The following is a 20849-nucleotide window of genomic DNA, read 5'->3' on the forward strand; positions in this document are numbered from 1 at the left end:
TGAATCTTGACAAGACAGAAGTACTGTTTTTGGGGGACAGGGGGTAGGTGGGTATGGAGGACTCCCTGGTCCTGAATGGGGTAACTGTGCCCCTGAAGAACCAGGTACGCAGCCTGAGAGTCATTTTGGACTCGCAGCTGTCCATGGAGGTGCAGGTCAATTCTGTGTCCAGGGCAGCTGTTTAGCAGCTCCATCTGGTACGCATGCTGAGACCCTATCTGCCTACGGACTGCCTCACCAGAGTGGTGCATGCTCTGGTTATCACTCGCTTGGACTACTGCAATGCGTTCTATGTGGGGCTACCTTTGAAGGTGACCCAGAAACTACAACTAATCCAGAATGCGGCAGCTAGACTGGTGACTGGGAGCGGCCGCCGAGACCACATAACACCAGTCTTGAAATACCTACATTGGCTCCCAGTACGTTTCCGAGCACAATTCAAAGTATTGGTGCTGACCTTTAAAGCCCTAAACGGCCTTGGCCCAGTATATCTGAAGGAGCATTTCCACCCCCATCGTTCAGCCCGGACACTGAGGTCCAGCACGAGGGCCTTCTGGTGGTTCCCTCACTGTGAGAAGCCAAGTTACAGGGAACCAGGCAGAGGGCCTTCTCGGTAGTGGCACCCGCCCTGTGGAATGCCCTCCCACCAGATGTCAAAGAGAACAACTACCACCAGACTTTTAGAAGACATCTGAAGGCAGCCCTGTTTTGGGAAGCTTTTAATGTTTGATGCATTACTGTATTTTAATATTTTATTGGAAGCTGCCCAGAGTGGCTGGGGAAGCCCAGCCAGATGGGCAGGGTATAAATAAATTATTATTATTATTATTATTATTATTATTATTATTATTATTATTATCTGCTATATTTTATCTGCACAATGAGAACAAATCTCAGGAACCAAAAACTTGTATTGAAAAATATGACTTTTGAGCCATCTGGCCCCAAAACGGCAAGTAGGCATTCCATTTTGGCGACTGTAACCCTGGTTTAAATAGCCATTTGGTGCCTCGCTTATATATCTGAGTTTCTAAAACTGGAATGTTCAGAGGGGCACATTCAAGCCTGGGGTCCAAGGCCCCACAACTCTCTGACACAGAGAGACCCCTTTGGCTGCCCATGGCTGGTGAATGTGTATCTAACGTAGTAACATCAATGAAGTAGAAAGGCTGAATTCTTAAGACTTTAAAAGTTCAACTGCTGTCAGTCTGCAAGACTAATAAGCAGCATCTGGTTTCCCTCTAGAACAAAAACTAAGAGCACAAGCAGCTTTCCACAAAGGTGATGTTAAGCAGAGTTCTACAACTTGGCACACATCACATAAAAGGTGGAACAATACAGCATGGGTAGGCAAACTAAGGCCTGGGGGCCGGTTCCGGCCCCATCGCCTTCTAAATCCAGCCCTTGGATGGAGCAGGAATCAGCATGTTTTTAGAAGAGTAGAATGTGTCATTTTATTAAAAATGCATCTCTGGGTTATTTGTGGGGCATAGGAATTCGTTCATTATTATTTTTTATCAAATATAGTCCAGCCCTCCACAAGGTCTGAGGGACAGTGGACTGGCCCCCTGCTGAAAAAGTTTGCTGGCCCCTGCAATACAGTAAGACTCCAGTAATGAACTTCAACATCAGCCTTCCCCAACCCAGTGGTGGTGGTTGTTGTTATGCCCCACATTTCCCCCGTAGGTTCCCTCCAGATTTTTGAGACTACAACTCCCATCAGCCTCAGCCAGCAGTTATAGTTCAAAGATGGTGAGGCTGCTTTATATTTTTGATCCAATAAAGGTTGCATTTCAGCAATGCAATCCCTACTAAGAAGCAAGTTCTACAAAATTCAGGGGTTCTATGATTCTATGTGATTCTATGTTGGCCGCAGAAGAGAAAAGCCCTAATCTCTCCCAGCAAGCATGTAAAGGCTAGCCTCTTAGGCTATTAAAAAACAAAACAAAACCACTGACTTCTACCAAGCAAGATGATAGATAACTCTGTCTTCCAAGTCCCATTTTATCTTAAGAACTATGTACTTTCCCCTCAAAGAAGCCTGCCAGAGCTTTAAGATTAGCCTCAGAGACCTGGCCGGCTGCTCCAAAAATGTTTTTATGTCAGCAAGCATCTACTGTTCAACGGTTTGCTGCTGTAAAGTAACTATATAGGATAATGCTATCTTTATTGCTGTTTTTGTACTGGAAAAAGGGATTTAAGAGTTGTTGCTTTGTTTCATTTTATTGTTTATAAACATGTCTTTATAGGGCAAGTTACACCTAAGACTACCAAGTCAATAAAAAACACTCAGCCAGCCAACTAAATTCTCCCAGAGGCAAGTGCAGGTCTGTGAAAGTCTTTGAAGTACCTAGCAACACCCCTGCCTCCAGGTGATCAGCAGACAGGCAGGTTTTTTCTTCGTTAGGATCTTTTTCCTCTATGCAGTCGATTTATGCCACAAATACATCTGGGACAGGTAGTTAGATGTTTGTGCAGTAGTCATTCCTGCACACTTATCTGCAAGGCTGGTCATAGTAGAGCCAAGATCTGTGCACATGAAGGTAAGGGAAGTTTTCAATTCCTCTGGCCAATAAACTATGTTCTGCTTGCAAACTTCCCATAGGCATCTGGCAGGCCAATGTGAAAACTGGATGCTAGACTAGACGTGCCATTGGCCTGATCCAGTAGGACTCTTCCTAAGCTCTTATGAATACCTGAGACAAAATAAGTCCCCTCCCTCTTCCCTTTCACTTGCTCAAGTGACAGAATACAGGATTTGCAAGAAGGGGGATACCAAGTATTAAGCAGATCAAGAGAGCATCGACGAGAGAGCTATATCCACAGCAAACACAGAAAAATAGGAATCACAGCCCTTTAGATGTTCGCATTTACCCTAATCACTGGAAGGAACACCAATTCATTGTGTCTGGAATCCAAGCAGACACACTGTGTACATCAGGCAACCGGCAAGAGCCACAACCTACACAACAGGTGCGTTAAACAAACACTGACATCACTCACTTAAAATGTTGTCACCATCTCATTGCCGCTAATTCACAGCAGGTAAATTGTGCTTTTCTTCACTTCTTCTCAATGCAATGGGAAATTATGCTGTGTTCGCACTACATTTATTAAGTATACTCTCAATATATGTTTATTCAATATACCAAAAGAAACCTTTCATTTTTCTACCCTAGGCTTTTTGCAATGCAGAATATTTAGGTTTGTGCCACCAAGTCATACAAGCAGCTCTGGGTCAATGGTACAGAGCTCACCTCAGGAGCAAGGCAAGGTTAATCAGGCTGACTGGAAAGAGGATTGCCTTAGTGCATATTATCTTTAGGCTCAAGATGGACATGTTGCACAGAGACAGCTGGCAAATTCAAATCTGTAATACTCAAGTAATGGGGGTGGGGGAAACAACCCAAATAACAGTGTGGGAAGTTGGGGGAGTGGGAGAGGCCAGAAGTGAGAAAGGATGGCACTAGTGGAATGCATGCTGCTCTGAATGGGTGTGGTCACCCTCCCCTTGCAGAATCACAGAAGCAGAGACTTGGGGAGACTTCTGTATCCAACACCATCAGTGGAGGCACAAGCGAGTTCAGTGGCACAGAATGCCTTCTAGCAACTTTGACCAATAGCACAGTTGCAACCCTACCTGGATAGGGATATCCTGGTTTCATTTGTCTATGCTCTGATTACCTCCTGGTTAGACTACTGCAATGCACTGTATGTGGGACTGCCTTTGAAGACAGGTCAGAAGCTACAGCTAGTGCAGGACTACTTAGCAGAGGTAAATTGTTAACCAAAACATAAAGTTGGAAACATGTAACACTGGTTCTGACCCAACCGTGTTGGCTGCCAATTTGTTTCTGGGACCAATTGCTGGTTTTGACCTTTAAAGCCTTATACAATTTGGGACCGCTATATCTAAAAGACCACCTTTCCCCATATGAACCTGCCAGGACCCAGAGGCTATTATCTGAAGTTCTTCTCTACATGCCACCTCCACAACTGGAGGGTGACAAGAAAATGGGCCTTCTCTGAAGTAGGCCCTGATTATGGAAGTAGCCTCTGTTTAAGAAGGCCCACTGTTTAAGGAGGCCTGTGACAAATACATTTTTGTTTTCAAGGTCATTTGGACATCATCGGGACATTTGATATTATCATTATTACTATGTTGTACTATAATAATATATTGTATAGTTAAATTTATTTACAGTAATGTTTATGTGAGTTTACTATAGCATTTTTACTTTAGTTGCAAATCACTTTGTGGCCTTTTTGGTGGAAAGGAATGCATAAAAAATTAAGAAACCTAACCTAGCATGGGAAAATGGTTCCATATGTTTATGGGGGGAAATTTAGCTACTTTTTGCATTCAGGATTGCCTGCCACATAGCATGTGGCTTCTGAAAACCAAACTAATAGTTTTCTGGAAGGGGACTTCGAAAGAGAATTTCCTCCTCTTTCCCCGCCCCTACTTACTGGCCTGCACAGCTTGAATCCTCCAGATCTAGTGGTTTTGCCTTGCCTTCTTTGTTTCTATCGACGCTTTCTAAGCATTTCCTTGGCGGGCGTAAAATGATTTCAGACCGAGCCCTTCCATCTGACAACCAGACAATTTGAAATACGCTATATATATTTTAACAGTGAAAAACACCGTCCAATAAAAAGAAGAGAGCAGGCCTGGGGAGATTTGGGGAGGGGCTGCAGATTGGGATGATGGACATTAACAAATACAAGGTATACGGATGGGGGTTGCAGCAGCTGCTGCTGCTGTCGGCCCACGGACGAGAAAAGCAGGAAAGAGCGCCACGCCTCCCGTTTCCAGCTCCGGCGCTGCAAAGACCGTGTCCGGCGCGAGCTGCAGCCCTTCTACTCCCCGTTAGCGGCAGCGGCACCGTCGTGCAGCCCCGGGGTCGTCCCGCTCGCTTCGCCCACCCACAAGCACTTGAGAGGGCGACTCGGAGCGCGGCTGCAAAGGGGAGCCAAAAGCCTCCCCCCCCCTTAACCGAACGCATCTGGCCCGGCGCCACTTAAGGTCTCCCCGCCGGGATCCCGCCCTACCTTGCGTGGGGAGGGGTGCGTGCATGGATAGGCAAACTAAGGCCCGCGGACGGTCGGGGAATCAGCGTGTTTTTACATGAGTAGAATGTGTCCTTTTATTTAAAATGCATCTCTGGGTCATTTGTGGGGCATAGGAATTCATGGTTTTTTTTTCAAAATCTAGTCCGGCCCCCCACAAGGTCTGAGGGACAGTGGACTGGCCCCCTGCTGAAAAAGTTTGCTGACCTCTGGCTTAGAGGGAGAGGTCGCCCACTGGAAAGGGCTCCCCCCTTTTTTGGGCCTCCTGCATGGGGACGGGCGCCGCGCTGAGGAAAAGCTGGGCTCCCACCTTTCCCCGCTGGCGCAAGCGCGCCGCTCACCGCTCCCCCTTTTCCCACCCGCCATGCAAAATGCAAGGGGGCCGCTCCCCGTACCCCTCGCTCGCTTACCTCCCCGGGCAGGAGAGCTTCGCAGCAGCAGCAGCGTCGTTCCCGCTCAGCGACTCCGCTCGCCTCCGCCCCGCAGCACCACGAGGTGCGCGAGCTTGTTTACCAACTCGCGTTTTCCTCCGGCCCCCCCCCCAACCTTCCCGCACCGCCCCGTCGACTGGAGACCCCCGCGGCCAGGCTCCGCCCCTGGCGCGCCTATTGGCTCTGCCGAAACCACCGCCCTCCCCTGCCCGGGGATTAGCGCGAGAGCCGAGGTTGCCAAGCCGCCGGGAGCGTGTTCGGCTCGTGGGGCCCGCGCTCTGGCCAATGGGAAGCCGGGGCGGACGGAGCTTCCGCCAATCCCGAGGCGGCGTGTCCTCTCGTCCGTTCCCTCCCGCCGCCTCTCGCACATCCCGTCCTTGTTGCGCTGCTCGCTCCGACGCGGTGGCGGGAGGGCTGGGCATGGAAGCGGAGAGGAGGGTCGGTGTGCATGTGCAGCGGGGCACGTTGCTGTTGCCGCCGTGCGCGTCTTTCCTCCCCCCCCCCCCGGGGTTGTGCTGCGTCGTCCCCGCCCTCGGACAAAGCTGGGGTTCCCGGACTCCCTGTCTTAACAAAGGCCGCCTTCCCAAAAGCTCCTGTCTACCACCCTGAAGTTACGTGTCTCCCTGCACGTATCTGCACAGGGCATTTCAGTGCAATGCATGTTGGTACAGGGAAGGGGGGAGACGCTTGGAAGTTTCCTGTGTTAATGGGGTTAACTGCAGGGCGGATAATTTGCAAGAGAAATGGTGTGACGCGAAAAGGCAAAGATAAAAGGTTCCTGGGTTTTAAATCTCTTTTTTTAGGATACTCCTTTTGTTACTTCAAAAAGGGTTAAAAATGTATGTTGCAACTAATCGCTTAAAAGTATACAAAGTGACTTGGCGGTCCCTTCGTTTTCATTTCGCAGAGAAGCGTAAACAAATAGCCACACAGAAAGAAGCAAATATCAGTTTCCCTGCTTGACATCCAGCGTGCTGGCCACCAAAGTATGCAGCCCCTGACCTAGAATTCCCAGTTCTCTGCCACACTTGCCAATTATTTACTTTTAGAGCAGGCAGCCAATAAAATAAGGCTGCAGTCCTGACCCTACTTACCTGGAAGCAAGAACCACTGAATTCAGTGGGACTTACTTCTGAGTAAACATGAAGTCAATATTGCATTGTTCGTTTGGGTCTCTACTATTGGGGCTATCAAACACCTTGCTTCTGAATTCGTGTTTAAAACAGAAAGCATGTTGACAATTCAGATTGCAACAGCTAAATAAAAGTCGACACTTTAATTTTATTTGTTACATTTGTATCTCAGTCTTATTCTCAAAGGGATGTTTTGATCACTGGCCTTCTTCTCTCTTCTCTGAAATAAAACAGTCTTGTGGCACCTTAAATAATTGTATAATAGCATGTCCTTTTGTGGACCAGAATCCACTTCATTAGATGCTTGAAATGTAATCCTTAGCTGCATGTACACACACACACACACACACACACACACACACAGGTGTAGGCAGGTGGGAGTAGAATTGTAAGCTGCCCAGAGTGGCTGGGTTAACCCAGTCAGATGGGCAGTTACCGTAGCTAGCTAAATAAATTAGAAAATATAAAATAAAAAGACTAATCAGCGAACACTGTAAGGAACTACTAACTTTCCTCTTGGTTGCTGCCAGGCTTAAAATGGTGTGATGTTGGTGAATACTTGAAAGACTCTCAGCTGATGCATAGTATAGTCATGTTTGGACCATTGCCTAGGCAAACTCAGCCCTCCAGCTGTTTCGGGACTACAACTCCCATCACCCCTAGCTAACAGGACCAGTGGTCAGGGATGATGGGAGTTGTAGTCCCACAACATCGGGAGGGCTGAGTTGGCCTATGCCTGCATTAGCAGATAAATTGATATGCCCAATCAAAGTAGCTAAAATGACTGCAGACCCCAACTCTTTTTATGCAGGTTGGCATACAGTGGTACCTTGGGTTACAGACACTTCAGGTTACAGACTCTGCTAACCCAGATATAGTACCTCGGGTTCAGAACTTTGCTTCAGGATGAGAACAGAAATTGTGCAGCAGCGGTGCAGCAGCAGCAGGAGGCCCCATTAGCTAAAGTGGTGCTTCAAATTAAGAACAGTTTCAGGTTAAGAATGGACCTCCAGAACAAATTAAGTTCTTAACCAGAGGTACCACTGTATTCTCATTTTCCAAATGAGAGACAACCAAATGAGAAAACTGCCACAAACACATGGCAAGCTGTGGAGCAATATGCTAGAATTATAAGAAGTTGGACAATGTATTTGTGTATTTGCTCTTTTATTATAGAATACGTGTAAACACAAGGAATTTGCTTATGATCTCAGAGCAGTTGTGTCTTCTGCCTACAGTTATATCGGTTTGTATTCCTTTGTGATTGAATATAAATATATATCCAAGAAGCCATTATATCCCAAACTGTTTGTATTTAATAATATTCAAACATTTACATTTTTGCAGTACAATGCTATACATGTCTACTCATAAGGAACCCCCTTTGAACTCAGCAGGGCTTACACCCAAGTAAGTTGGTTTAGGATTGCAGCCTAGAAATAACAACAAACCATAGAAAGTTGTCATGCACCTCTGTCAATCTTTCTGTGTATGTGTTATATGCATGTGTTAAGTGGAATATTTTTAGAGCAATAGGTTAGACATACTTCATAAAGAACTTTCATTCAGAAAGATCAACTTTAAATACCAAGTTTCCCCATCTGTCTCTGTATCCACAGAGCTGCATGTCAGGGTTTTTTGAAGTTAATTTGCAGTATTTTATATAGCTGAATGGTTTTCTTTTCTCCCAGCTGGAATCAATATTATTCAGACATCTTGTTTTAAGTGGATATTTTTCTTAAGCTTTTGGTGTGTTGAATTTGGACTTTAGCTTTGTATTGTCTTTGTTCATAAGATCATTTCCCCCTTTCTGAGTTTCAACAGCTGGATCTTCATTTGTACAGCATCAGGCTTGAGACTATTTGCATAAAGAGTAGTCCCACATATCTTTGGGGAATATATTATCCAATATTATTTGAGGATTGCAGATTTAATTGGTCCATCTCATGTACTAAAGCACTGGTTCATTTTTCCATAAAGTTATTGTTTTACATATGTCATACTTGAACAGTCAAGCTTGGTATGGACTTGTTACCAGAAATAATTCCCAGCAGGTCCCAAGCAAATCAGGGAAATGGTTTCTGAGATGGAACATTACTGATAATTCATGATAACAATAAAAAAGCTTTTCTCCATCTCTCATGACGCCAGAACTCATGAACATCCAAGGCAGCTGGAAGATTCAGAACAGAGAAAACAATAATTTATTTACACAGGGCATGGTTAGACTATGGAACTTGCTGTCATAGGAGGCAGCGATGATCACCAACTTGGGTAGCTTTGGAAGAGGATTAGACCAATTCATGGAGAAGGCTGTCAAAGGGCCCTATCCATACATTGGCTTAATGTGGATAGTGAACCCCTTGTATATACTTTAATTCCCCCTCATCCATGAGGCCCCCCTCCTCCAACTACTGCTGTCCCTAAATCCAATAATTCCCAATTAAATAATAATAATAATAATAATAATAATAATAATAATAATAATAATAATAATAAATAATAATTTATTATTTATACCCCGCCCATCTGGCTGAGTTTCCCCAGCCACTCTGGGCGGCTCCCAATCAAATGTTAAAAACAGCACAGCATTCAATATTAAAAACTTCCCTAAACAGGGCTGCCTTCAGATGTCTTTTAAAGATAGGATAGTTGCTTATTTCCTTCACATCTGAAGGGAGGGTGTTCCACAGGGTGGGCGCCACTACTCAGAAGGCCCTCTGTCTGGTTCCCTGTAACCTCACTTCTCGCAATGAGGGAGCCGCCAGAAGGCCCTCGGCGCTGGATCTCAGTGTCTGGGCTGAACAATGGGGGTGGAGTCGCTCCTTCAGGTATTCAATTGATGCAGCTCTCCTATCTGGATTTTCATACCATTTATTTGCTTGCTTGCTTTTCTCACAAAGGTGAACTCAAAGTGACTTCAACCAGAAGTGCCTGCCTTCTCCCAAAGAACCAGCCCAGGGGGTGGCACTGGCTGTGAGCATCTTCTTTGTCTCAGCGTAACCACTTGCAGACCTTGACAGGAAGGAGGATGGAGATGAAACTAGGATTTATTGCAGGGATAGGCAACCTAAGGCCTGGGGGCCAGATCTGGCCCAATCACCTTCTCAATCCAGCCCATGGATGGTCTGGGAATCAGTGTGTTTTTACATGAGTAGAATGTGTGCTTTTATTTAAAATGCATCTCTGGGTTATATGTGGGGCATAGGAATCCATTCATATTCTTTTTCAAGATATAGTCTGGCCCCCCACAAGGTCTGAGGGACAGTGGACTGGCCCCCTGCTGAAAAAGGTTGCTGACCCCTGATTTATTGTCTTTGCCAATATGGGTTTTGGCTCTACCTACAGTAGGCGTCCTAGTCTTCTGCCCTACCAATGTCAATAGACACCAGCTATCACTGATGTGTTGCATGTGGATGCATACGCCTTCCAAACTGGATGCACCCATGCATTTGCAATATTCTCAGCACCTGATGATTTACCCCAGGATAATACAAACTGAATGACACAAGAGAGACCACAAGTGAGTCTAGATGAAGAAGGCAACAAGCCACAGCAAGTCTGGGGAAGAAACACATCTCCTGCTGACAAAGGAAGCAAACAAGGAGGTTCCACATATTTAGCATTTTGCAACACAGTCTGTTGAAATGTGTACCATTCAACATTTATTGTCCTATAGTGTTAGACTCATTGTTGAATTCTGAGGGTTTACATTGTTTTTTTTTTTTTAAGGCAGGGCTAGGGTGGTTGGAACTGGATTTTCTGGAGTGAAAGAAGAGTCTATTTGTAAGTGCTTTATTTAAATCCATAAATAAGAACACAACAGCAAGATGTTGGAGTCAACCAATATATCTGGATAGCTCAGTTGGTTAGAGTGTGGTGCTGATGATGCCAAGGGCAAAAAAAAAAAAATGAGAGGCACAAATACAAGGTGGGTGACACCTGGCTTGAGAGCAGTACATGTGAAAAGGATCTAGGCGTCTTGGTTGACCACAAACTTGACATGATCCAACAGTGTGACGCAGCAGCTAAAAAAGCCAATGCAATTCTGGGCTGCATCAATAGGAGTATAGCATCTAGATCAAGGGAAGTAATAGTGCTCTGGTCTAGTATTCTGCTCTGGTCAGACCTCACCTGGAGTACTGTGTCCAGTTCTGGGCACCACAGTTCAAGAAGGACACTGACAAACTGGAACGTGTCCAGAGGAGGGCAACCAAAATGGTCAAAGGCCTGGAAACGATGCCTTATGAGGAACGGCTAAGGGAGCTGGGCATGTTTAGCCTGGAGAAGAGGAGGTTAAGGGGTGATATGATAGCCATGTTCAAATATATAAAAGGATGTCACATAGAGAAGGGAGAAAGGTTGTTTTCTGCTGCTCCAGAGAAGCGGACACGGAGCAATGGATCCAAACTACAAGAAAGAAGCTTCCACTTAAACATTAAGAAGAACTTCCTGACAGTAAGAGCTGTTCGACAGTGGAATTTGCTGCCAAGGAGTGTGGTGGAGTCTCCTTCTTTGGAGGTATTTAAGCAGAGGCTTGGCAACCATATGTCAGGAGTCCTCTGATGGTGTTTCCTGCTTGGCAGGGGGTTGGACCTGATGGCCCTTGTGGTCTCTTCCAACTCTATGATTCTATAATTCTATGATGCCAAGGTTGTTGGTTCGATCCCTGTATGGGAGAAGCTGCATATTCCCGAATTACAGTGGGTTGGACTAGATGATCCTCAGGGTCCTTTTATAATTCTCTGATCCAACTGAAGTACATTCATCATATGACCAATACATTTTTTTTAAAAAAGAAACTTTAGGGATTTAGGAAGTTGCCTTATATTGTGTCAGGCCTTTGGGTCCAGCAATCTCAGAAGTGCTACACTGACTGACAGATATGTTCCTTCCTTGTGATCAAACCTTCTGTGGTTGTTGTGGTGGTGGTTGTTGTTAAGCATAGGGAAAGATCCAGGCACTATACCACAATAAATAGCCACTTAAGCTGGTGGGAGGAGGAAGAGTTTCTTTCATAATAGCTCACACATCATGAGATACAAATTTGAAGACCAGCTGGTGATGGAGAGTAGGGGGGCAGGCATTTTGATGAAATACAAGTGGTAACAAACAGTCAAATTAGCTGTGATCCTATATGTGTTGCTTGAAGTTACATTTTTAGTTTTTTTTTAAATAACTATTAAATATAGCCACTTCTAATGAGGATCCCGATGCGAAGTGAGGGTTTTAAACTGGCGCCCCATACATATTCCAAGGGCTGTTATTAGCCCTGAAGAGAAGCTTCATTTGTCAGTGGGATCTACTGGTAGTTACTGAGAAGGCAATTTTCATCAGAACTTCAGAGCAAAATGAAATGCTTAAATCCAGGGGCGACCCACCCTGTTTCGCCGCCTGAGGCAAAACAGAACATATTCAAGCTGCATCTTCAGTGACGGGTGCAGCAGCAGGATATGCCGCCTCAGAAACCCAGTGGGATCCTGCTGCCTGGGGCAGTCTCCTCAGGCTGTTTCATGGCAAAGCCGGTCCTGCTTAAACCCCCTTCCATATGTCCCACAGTTCCCACGAACATAAGAAAAGCCCTGCTGGATCAGGCCAAAGGCCCACCTAGCCCAACATTCTGTTGAGGATATCTTCTATTAGATTAGATGCCTGTGGGTTTTGCTTTTAAATTTTAGACTGGACAGGCTCAGAAATAAACAAAGAAAACCTCAATAATGACATAAGTCATCCGTGTAGTGCCTTGGTTCCAGTAAGATCCTTTTTGTTTTGCATGCCTATGTTATCTTTCTCTCTGAACATGTGCAACTCAGAGCAGGCTCCAAAGCCAACTCTGTTTTGTATACACACCTAATGTACACAGTGGCACAGTGGCGCTAAGGAGTTAGCACCAGCATTGCTAAATTCATCAAAATCTGCCAAAGAGTGTTGGCAACTTCCTGTCAGGGAGGTAATCAGAGAGGCCTTTAGCAATTGCATGGTAGTTTCGAGAACATTGTCCAACCATCTCGTCCTCTGTCGTCCCCTTCTCCTTGTGCCCACAAACTTTCCCAACATCAGGGTCTTTTCCGGGGAGTCTTCTCTTCTCATGAGGTGACCAAAGTATTGGAGCCTCAGCTTCAGGATCCGTCCTTCCAGCGAGCACTCAGGGCTCATTTCCTTCAGAATGGATAGTTTTGATCTTCTTGCAGTCCATGGGACTCTCAAGAGTCTCCTCCAGCACCATAATTCAAAAGCATAAATTCTTCGGCGATCAGCCTTCTTGATGGTCCAGCTCTCACTTCCATAAATCACTACTGGGAAAACCATAGCTTTAACTATACGGACCTTTGTTGGCAAGGTGATGTCCCTGCTTTTTAAGAAGCTGTCTAGGTTTTGGAAAGGTAGTCAGACCATATCAATCAGCTCTCATCTTGGAGTTGGAATACCATCTAGCTTTCCAAAATAGCTGGATTATACATGGATGCATGGTGCCTCTGCAAAACAGGTGGGGATAGAAGTGAACCTATTGAGGCACCTAATCATAAGCCTGCTGTCAGGGGTTCAGAAGGAGAGACACAGGAGGGGGAGCAAATGGAGAGTGAGGAGGAGGAGTACGAGGGGGGCGCAGGCAGTGACAGTGGCCAGAGTTATTCCACAAGCCTCTCTAGCGAATCGGAGGACTCACAGAAGGGAGCGCCGGTGGCCAGAGCAAGGGAGATTCCAAGGGAGAAACCTCAAGAGGGAGGGGCCAGCGGGGAGTCTCTGAACAGCAGCTGGAGATCAGGGCCAGCGTCTCCACCAGAGCGCAGTGGGGAGGGGGAGTCCCAGGAGTCGGGACCAGTGTCCTCACCACCAGAGGGAGGAGAGGAGTCAGGTTTGGCAACACCCACATCAGGAAGCGGGGAAACGGTCAGAAGGAAAGTCACCGGCTGGGCGCGCGCGCCAAGTTCAAATGTACAGGAGCGCGGCACAGCGGGGAGCCCGGGAAGGGAGCCAGGTCCTAAGGCCCGCCGGAGGGAGGGGCAAGACTCAGGAGGCTCCGCGTCAGAGGAGTCCAGGAAGGAGGGAACCCCAGAGGGCAGAAGGACCCAACGCAGGAAAGAGCAGCGCAAGAGGTGGAGCCGGGCTAGAATCTTAAACTGGTGTGGGTGGAGCAGTGAGTCAGAGGGGACTTAGCCGGTCTAGCGTTAAGACGTGGGCCTGCGCGCCCAGAGCTTGGAAATGGAAACTAAACTTCAATAAAGACTTTTGTATATAATATCCACTGGGCGTTGGTCCTCTGTGAGCTGGGACCTAGCGGCAGTCCTGACAGTAAGTCCCCTCTCAATTTTCACCAATTTTGCAACCTCGTGGAGTGCGGGAAAGCAGCGAGGGGTGAAGATTGGTGCTTCGCGAGCTCACGAAAAACAGGGAAATGACTACCGAAGAGAGGATAGCGAGTTTGCAAAACGCAGTGACGCAGTTGACTGCAGAAATTGCGGCTTCCAGAAAGAAAGAACAGGAAGCAGCTGCTGCCTGCCAGGATCTGCGAACCAAGTTAGAAGTGCTAAGTACACAGAGGCTACCAGCCACCAGACCAGAAGGGATTGGGCTGGGAAACAGAGGAGGGAGCCTGGTATCTCACTTCAATGGGGACCTGCAGGAGTATCCTAACTTCAGAGCAGATGTGATTTATACATTGCAGCTGCTTGACAAAGACTTTAAAAATGAGGGAGAGAAAGTGGGATTTATTATTTCGCATTTGCGGGGGGAGGCAAAATCGTGGCTGCGCAATCTATGGAGAGACAAGGATCCAGCCCTCCAAAATGCGGCTGCCTTCATTAAAGTGATGGATGCGTGTTTTTTATCTGAGATTGATGTGGATATCGCTAGGAGGGAGATTCACGGACTAAGACAAGGTAAAGCCACTGTGAGGCAATATCATGCACGTTTTTTCGGATTGGTGAATGTACTAGCCTGGGAGAAAGAATCGCCTGCCGTCAGAGACCTGTTCTGGGAGGGGTTGAGCGGAGCTGTGAAAGATGAGATCGCAAGGGGGGGAAGACCCCAAACCACCAAGGAAGTGGTGGAACGGGCACTCTCCATTGGGGTTCGGTTGGAAGGACGCCCTTGGGGCAGGGAGGAAGGGCATTTGGGACGCACGCCAGCGAAAGGACTGCCTCCCTTCCCCAAGGAGGCGGCGCGCGCTCGATCCATGCCTCCGCTGGGAGGGGGAGAGGAGCCGATGGAGATAGGTGGTGCTAAGGCTCACTCCACAGTCGGAGCCCTAACTCCGGGAGCAGTCAAGATGAAGCCTCCTAGAGGAACCAGGAAGTGCTACATCTGCGACAGTGCTCAGCATATGGCAAAAGAGTGTCCCCAGCGGTTTCACAAGCATACTGCAGCCGCAGCGACAGTAACAGACGCAATTCAGCAGAGGGAGTCGCAGCAGGAAAACTCCACTGTCTGGCTGGAGATGGCGTCTCTGGGGACCAGCCAGACAAGTCAGTGAAGCAATCCCCAGGGATCTTACAGCCCACCGACCCCCTCCCACCCAAACCAGTAGTGCAGCTCACCGCATCCCTTCAGCTCCCCAATGGGCTACTGGTGGAAATTCCCATCACCGTAGACTCGGGGAGCAATGCAGATTTTATAGACATGCAGTTCCTCCAGCAACATGGCATAGCCCTTCTGCCAGCGGCGGTACCTCTGAAAGTCGTCACAGTGGACGGCAGGGAGCTACTGGGAGGGCAAGTGCTACAGCAGACGCCGCCAATGGTGATGCGCATTGGAAACCACCGTGAGGTCATCAGCTTCAACGTCACCCGCCTGTCAGACACGCCCATAGTGTTGGGAATGAGTTGGCTGGATAGGCACAGCCCGGCATTAGCTTGGTACCAGCGGCAACTGACCTTCGGCTCCTCTTACTGCGCAGAAAACTGCATCCTGGCGGACTTGGAAGATGAGGGGCACGAGGATGGACCACAGCTGAACTTGGGCATGTTGCAAGCGGTGCCTAACAAATACAAGGAGTTTTTGGAGGTCTTCTGCGAGAAAGAGGCGGATAAGCTGCCACCCCACAGACCCTACGACTGCAAGATCGACCTCCTGCCCGGGGCGACGCTCCCGACGGGGAAACTGTACTCCATGTCTGAGGATGAATTGCAAGAGCTCAGGGAGTTCATAGATCACAACCTGAAGCGGGGATTCATCCGGGAGTCCAAGGCGGCAGGAGGCAGTCCCGTGTTCTTTGTAAAGAAGCGGGACACGCCCCAAAAGAGGCTGGTCGTTGATTTCCGCTTCTTGAACCTCAAGACCAAGCCCTCAGCATTCCCTATGCCCAAGATCGATGACCTGCTGGCGACGGTGAGGAAGGGTCGCATCTTTACCAAGTTGGATCTGCGCGGAGCGTACAATCTCATTCGCGTACGGGAAGGCGACGAGTGGAAAACAACCATGTTTACGCCGCTGGGCACTTATGAATACAGAGTTATGCCTTTTGGATTAAAAAATGGTTCCCACTGCTTTCAAGCCTTCATGCATCATGTCTTGGCGGGTCTCCTCTACAAGAAGTGCGTCTGCTTCCTGGATGACATCCTGATCTTCTCGGAATCGCCGGAGGCTCACGAGAGAGATGTTAGGGAAGTTCTGCAGAGGCTGCGGGAGCACAGGCTGTACGCCAAGCTGGAGAAGTGCCAGTTCGACAAGACGGAGGTGGATTTCTTGGGCTACAAACTGTCCGACAAGGGACTGGCTATGGACGGTGCCAAGGTACGTGCAGTACTGGATTGGAAGAGCCCACGCAATAGGAAGGAAGTACAGAGGTTTGTCGGTTTTGCCAACTTTTATCGCAAGTTCATCAAGGGTTTCGCCATGCAGACAGCGGCCATCACCGACACCCTCAGTTCCAAGAAGAAGAGGTTCATCTGGACGGAGCAGGCAGAGCAGTCCTTTCAGAAGCTCAAGCAGCTCTTCGCTTCCGAAGAGAACCTACTGCACGTAAATCCCAGCAGGCCCATGAGAGTGGAGACGGACGCCTCAGACAGGGCCGTGGGAGCCGTTCTGTTGCAGCAAGACCACCAGGGGGACTGGAGGCCGTGCGCTTTCTACTCCAGAAAACTCAGCAAAGCGGAGCAGAACTACACCATTTGGGACAGGGAGTTGCTGGCCATACATGCAGCCTTCAAGGCGTGGCGGCACTTCCTCGTCGGAGCCAAGCACACGGTGCAGGTCCGCACAGACCATAAGAACTTGGAGTACTGGCGCACGGCGAGGTTCCTGAACCAGCGACACATCCGCTGGGCGGAGTTCTTTGCAGATTTCGACTTCAGAATTGAGTACATCCCAGGAAACAGCAACGTCTTGGCGGACGCGCTGTCCAGAAAACCGCAGTATCTGGAGGCAGAGGCACCGGCGGCGGCCAAGCACATTTTCACACCACAGGCGTGGGCATGCGCGTCAGCCACGGTGGACCTGGACGCGGTGCGCCGCGCGCTGCAAACGGACTCGTTCGCCCGAGCCAAGATGGAGGAGGTGTGCAGTGGCAAGGCGAGAGGCGACGAATTCCAAGTGCGAGACGGCCTGCTCCTACGCAAGGGAGTCCTCTACGTACCAGGAGACAGCCTCCGCGCGAAGGTCCTGCAACAGCTGCACGACGCGCCCAGCGCAGGGCACTTCGGCAAGGAGAAGACGGTGGACTTAGTAGCCAGAGACTTTTGGTGGCCTAAGATGCGGGGGGATGTCGCGGACTATGTCAATAGGTGCGACACCTGCCAAAGGGCTAAGCCTGTGCACCAGCCGCCGGCGGGCCTGTTGGAACCGCTACAGACACCGTTCGTACCGTGGGAGAGGGTAGCCCTGGACTTTGTCACAGATCTACCCAGCTCAAGGGGCAAGACGGCAGTGCTCGTGGTAGTGGACCTGTTCACCAAGATGGCCCACTTCATTCCGTGCGCGAAGGTGGCCACGGCCGAGCAGACCGCTAAGATGTTCATAGACCACGTGTTCAAGGTGCACGGCCTACCACGGTCTATTTTGTCCGACCGGGGGCGCCAGTTCATCTCCAACTTCTGGCAAAAGCTGATGGGATTCCTGAACGTCAAGGTCAGCCTGGCGTCGGCGAGACACCCGCAAACTAACGGGCAGGCGGAAAGGGTCAACGCCATCATGCAGCAGTACCTGAGATGCTACGCGAACCAGCAGCCATCGACCTGGGTGGACTATCTACCGTTGGCCGAGTTTGCCTACAACAACACGAAGCACGGGTCCACGGGGGTGACCCCATTTTTTGCCAACTACGGGAGGCATCCCAGAACCTTCCCGGGTCTGGACACAGTGCGGGAGGGGGAGCCACAGGGAGCAGAGGAAGTGGCAGCGGAGTTGCAGGAGATCCACGAGCAGCTCAGGAGGCAGTTAGAGTTGGCAAAACAGGCTTACAAAGTGCAGGCAGATCGACACAGGAGGGTTGGGGAGGACATCCAGGTGGGAGACTGGGTCTGGTTGGCAGCACAAGCAGTTCCAGCCAGATCGTTAGCCAAGAAGAAACTAGGGCACAAGCAGCTAGGGCCTTACCAAGTAGAGGCGCAGATCAACCCAGTGGCCTTCCGGTTGACACTCCCGGAGGGTTCCAGAATGCACCCGGTCTTTCATAGATCAGTGCTCACGCCCTACAGAGAGCCCCACAGGTTTCAAGCACCGGGGAAGGCGCCAGACCCGCTCAGAGAAGCGCCCAAAAAAGGGGGGTCGCCGAAAGGGGAGCCACTTAATGAAGCCACTGAGATTTTAGACTCAAGGTGGGGGGAGGACGGGATTGAATATCTTCTCGCCACGGAGGACACCCCGGCCAGCGCCAACAGGTGGGTGCCGGATTACGCAGTGGAAGAGCAGTTGCTCAAGGAAGAATTCCACACACTTTTCCCGCACAAGCCTATGCCGGCGGGCTTTTTCGAGGATTGTTTGTTCACACCCACACTCTCGGCCAGCACTTTCCGGGGTTTCTCGTCAGCTGAGGACTCGGCTCCGGGAGGCAGCTCTCCGGAGGGATCACTTTCAGGTTTTGGCACGGGGGGATCTTATTGGTGGGAGGACCAACCCGAGGTGGGCTGGCGCAGAGACATGCCGAAGGGGCCCTGGGAGGTGGACCCCCATCAAACAACAGGGGGAGGAGGGCTCTTGGGTGATTTGGGGTCGAGCGCAGATTTCGAGCACACCGCGCAGGAGATGGAAGCGGAGGAGGTCGTCGTCGACGAGCCCATGGGGGACTTCCCGGACTTATCTCGATGGTTGCAAGCCTCAGGGGACGAGCTGTATCCTGGACTCACCCCTACAACAATGGAGCACCCGGAACCCGCACCGGAAGAGGGGGAGGGGGGAAGGGGGGGCTTCGAGGGGGGGATGGATGTCAGGGGTTCAGAAGGAGAGACACAGGAGGGGGAGCAAATGGAGAGTGAGGAGGAGGAGTACGAGGGGGGCGCAGGCAGTGACAGTGGCCAGAGTTATTCCACAAGCCTCTCTAGCGAATCGGAGGACTCACAGAAGGGAGCGCCGGTGGCCAGAGCAAGGGAGATTCCAAGGGAGAAACCTCAAGAGGGAGGGGCCAGCGGGGAGTCTCTGAACAGCAGCTGGAGATCAGGGCCAGCGTCTCCACCAGAGCGCAGTGGGGAGGGGGAGTCCCAGGAGTCGGGACCAGTGTCCTCACCACCAGAGGGAGGAGAGGAGTCAGGTTTGGCAACACCCACATCAGGAAGCGGGGAAACGGTCAGAAGGAAAGTCACCGGCTGGGCGCGCGCGCCAAGTTCAAATGTACAGGAGCGCGGCACAGCGGGGAGCCCGGGAAGGGAGCCAGGTCCTAAGGCCCGCCGGAGGGAGGGGCAAGACTCAGGAGGCTCCGCGTCAGAGGAGTCCAGGAAGGAGGGAACCCCAGAGGGCAGAAGGACCCAACGCAGGAAAGAGCAGCGCAAGAGGTGGAGCCGGGCTAGAATCTTAAACTGGTGTGGGTGGAGCAGTGAGTCAGAGGGGACTTAGCCGGTCTAGCGTTAAGACGTGGGCCTGCGCGCCCAGAGCTTGGAAATGGAAACTAAACTTCAATAAAGACTTTTGTATATAATATCCACTGGGCGTTGGTCCTCTGTGAGCTGGGACCTAGCGGCAGTCCTGACACCTGCATTTTTATCAAAGCTTATATATTGCAATCAAGGCTTGTATTTAAAAATGAGCTTAAAAAAAGGATTTTCAAATGTTTCATGCCAGGCAGAAAGAACCTTGGCAAGAGGTTTTTCTCCTAAGACAAGGGGGGCTCCATTGATTTATAGTAGAAAAACAATTCTAAAAGTCATAAAAAGGGAGAATTACATATGCTGCCCCAAGGCTGAAAAAACACAATTAAGAATGGGTAAATAAGTAAAATAATACCAATGTGCCTCCCAGTAAAATGAGCCAGATCTTCTTCCTAAGGTTAAAAAGGCCAAGAGCAATGGAGAGGCATCTAGCTGGCAGAAAAAGAGAGCATTTTAAGGAAATCTTTTAAAGCTGTTTCTTTTTCTTAAACTGAGAGAGTTAAAAAAGGTTAAATGTGGGAAAGGCAACTGGCTTGGCTGGAGAAGAAGCTTCTTTCTATTTTATTTTGAGGCTGGAAAGGAGGGGGAAAGGGGGGAGGTGTACACTGAAGAGGTTTATTTTAAAAGCTGTGTTTTTTTACTGAGTTCCTTCCTTTTTACTTTGAGAAGCTTTATTCTTTTAAAAGGCTACCTATGATAAATGAATGAAATATATTAGCTTAAATATATTGGCTTAAATGTAATTATGCAAAGGATTTAAGGAATGCTAGATTCTTATTTCATATGGTTGTAAGAGTTGTATTTATCCTGAAATTAAGTCAGCCACCAGCCTAGCCCCCCTGCCAGACAGAAGACGCCATCCAAGCACTCTTGATATATGGTTGTCAGGCATTTGTTTAGAAACTTTCAAATGAAGGAAATCTTTCAATATTGATGTGAAACTCAAGATCCTTGACATCTGTTGAACATAAAAATGTAAGATTAAACATTTGTTTTAGAAGGCAATAGGGCAAGGAGGGCAAGAGGTGAGCTGGTAATTAAGATTCCATGTAAGATATATTATTACTTATTTGTCATATATATAGCTCTTTGTCTCCCTTATAAGGACAGGAGGATATGGGTGTATCTTTTGTGATTGGTTCTAGCAAACAGCCAATAGGAATATTCAACCAGGCTGATTGGACAGAGGCAGCCACAGG

At 48.9% G+C, this 20849-nt stretch overlaps 1 protein-coding gene across 2 annotated transcripts in view; it reads right to left on the reverse strand.

The window, feature by feature from the left end:
- Positions 1 to 5669, reverse strand: part of COQ8A (coenzyme Q8A) — a 68042-nt gene extending 62373 nt beyond the window's left edge. Inside the window, exon 1 of one of the 2 annotated variants that reach the window (XM_083732434.1) lies at positions 5481 to 5669. The gene's annotated coding sequence lies outside the window, so the exon portion shown is untranslated. Of the gene's footprint in view, positions 1 to 5465 lie in introns of both variants that reach the window. The other variant, XM_083732435.1, reaches the window with a different exon arrangement.
- Between the last annotated feature and the right edge of the window lie 15180 nt (positions 5670 to 20849).

This window comes from Podarcis gaigeae (genome assembly GCF_964106915.1).
Source record: "Podarcis gaigeae genome assembly, chromosome: 3".
Taxonomy (NCBI): Eukaryota; Metazoa; Chordata; class Lepidosauria; order Squamata; family Lacertidae; genus Podarcis; species Podarcis gaigeae.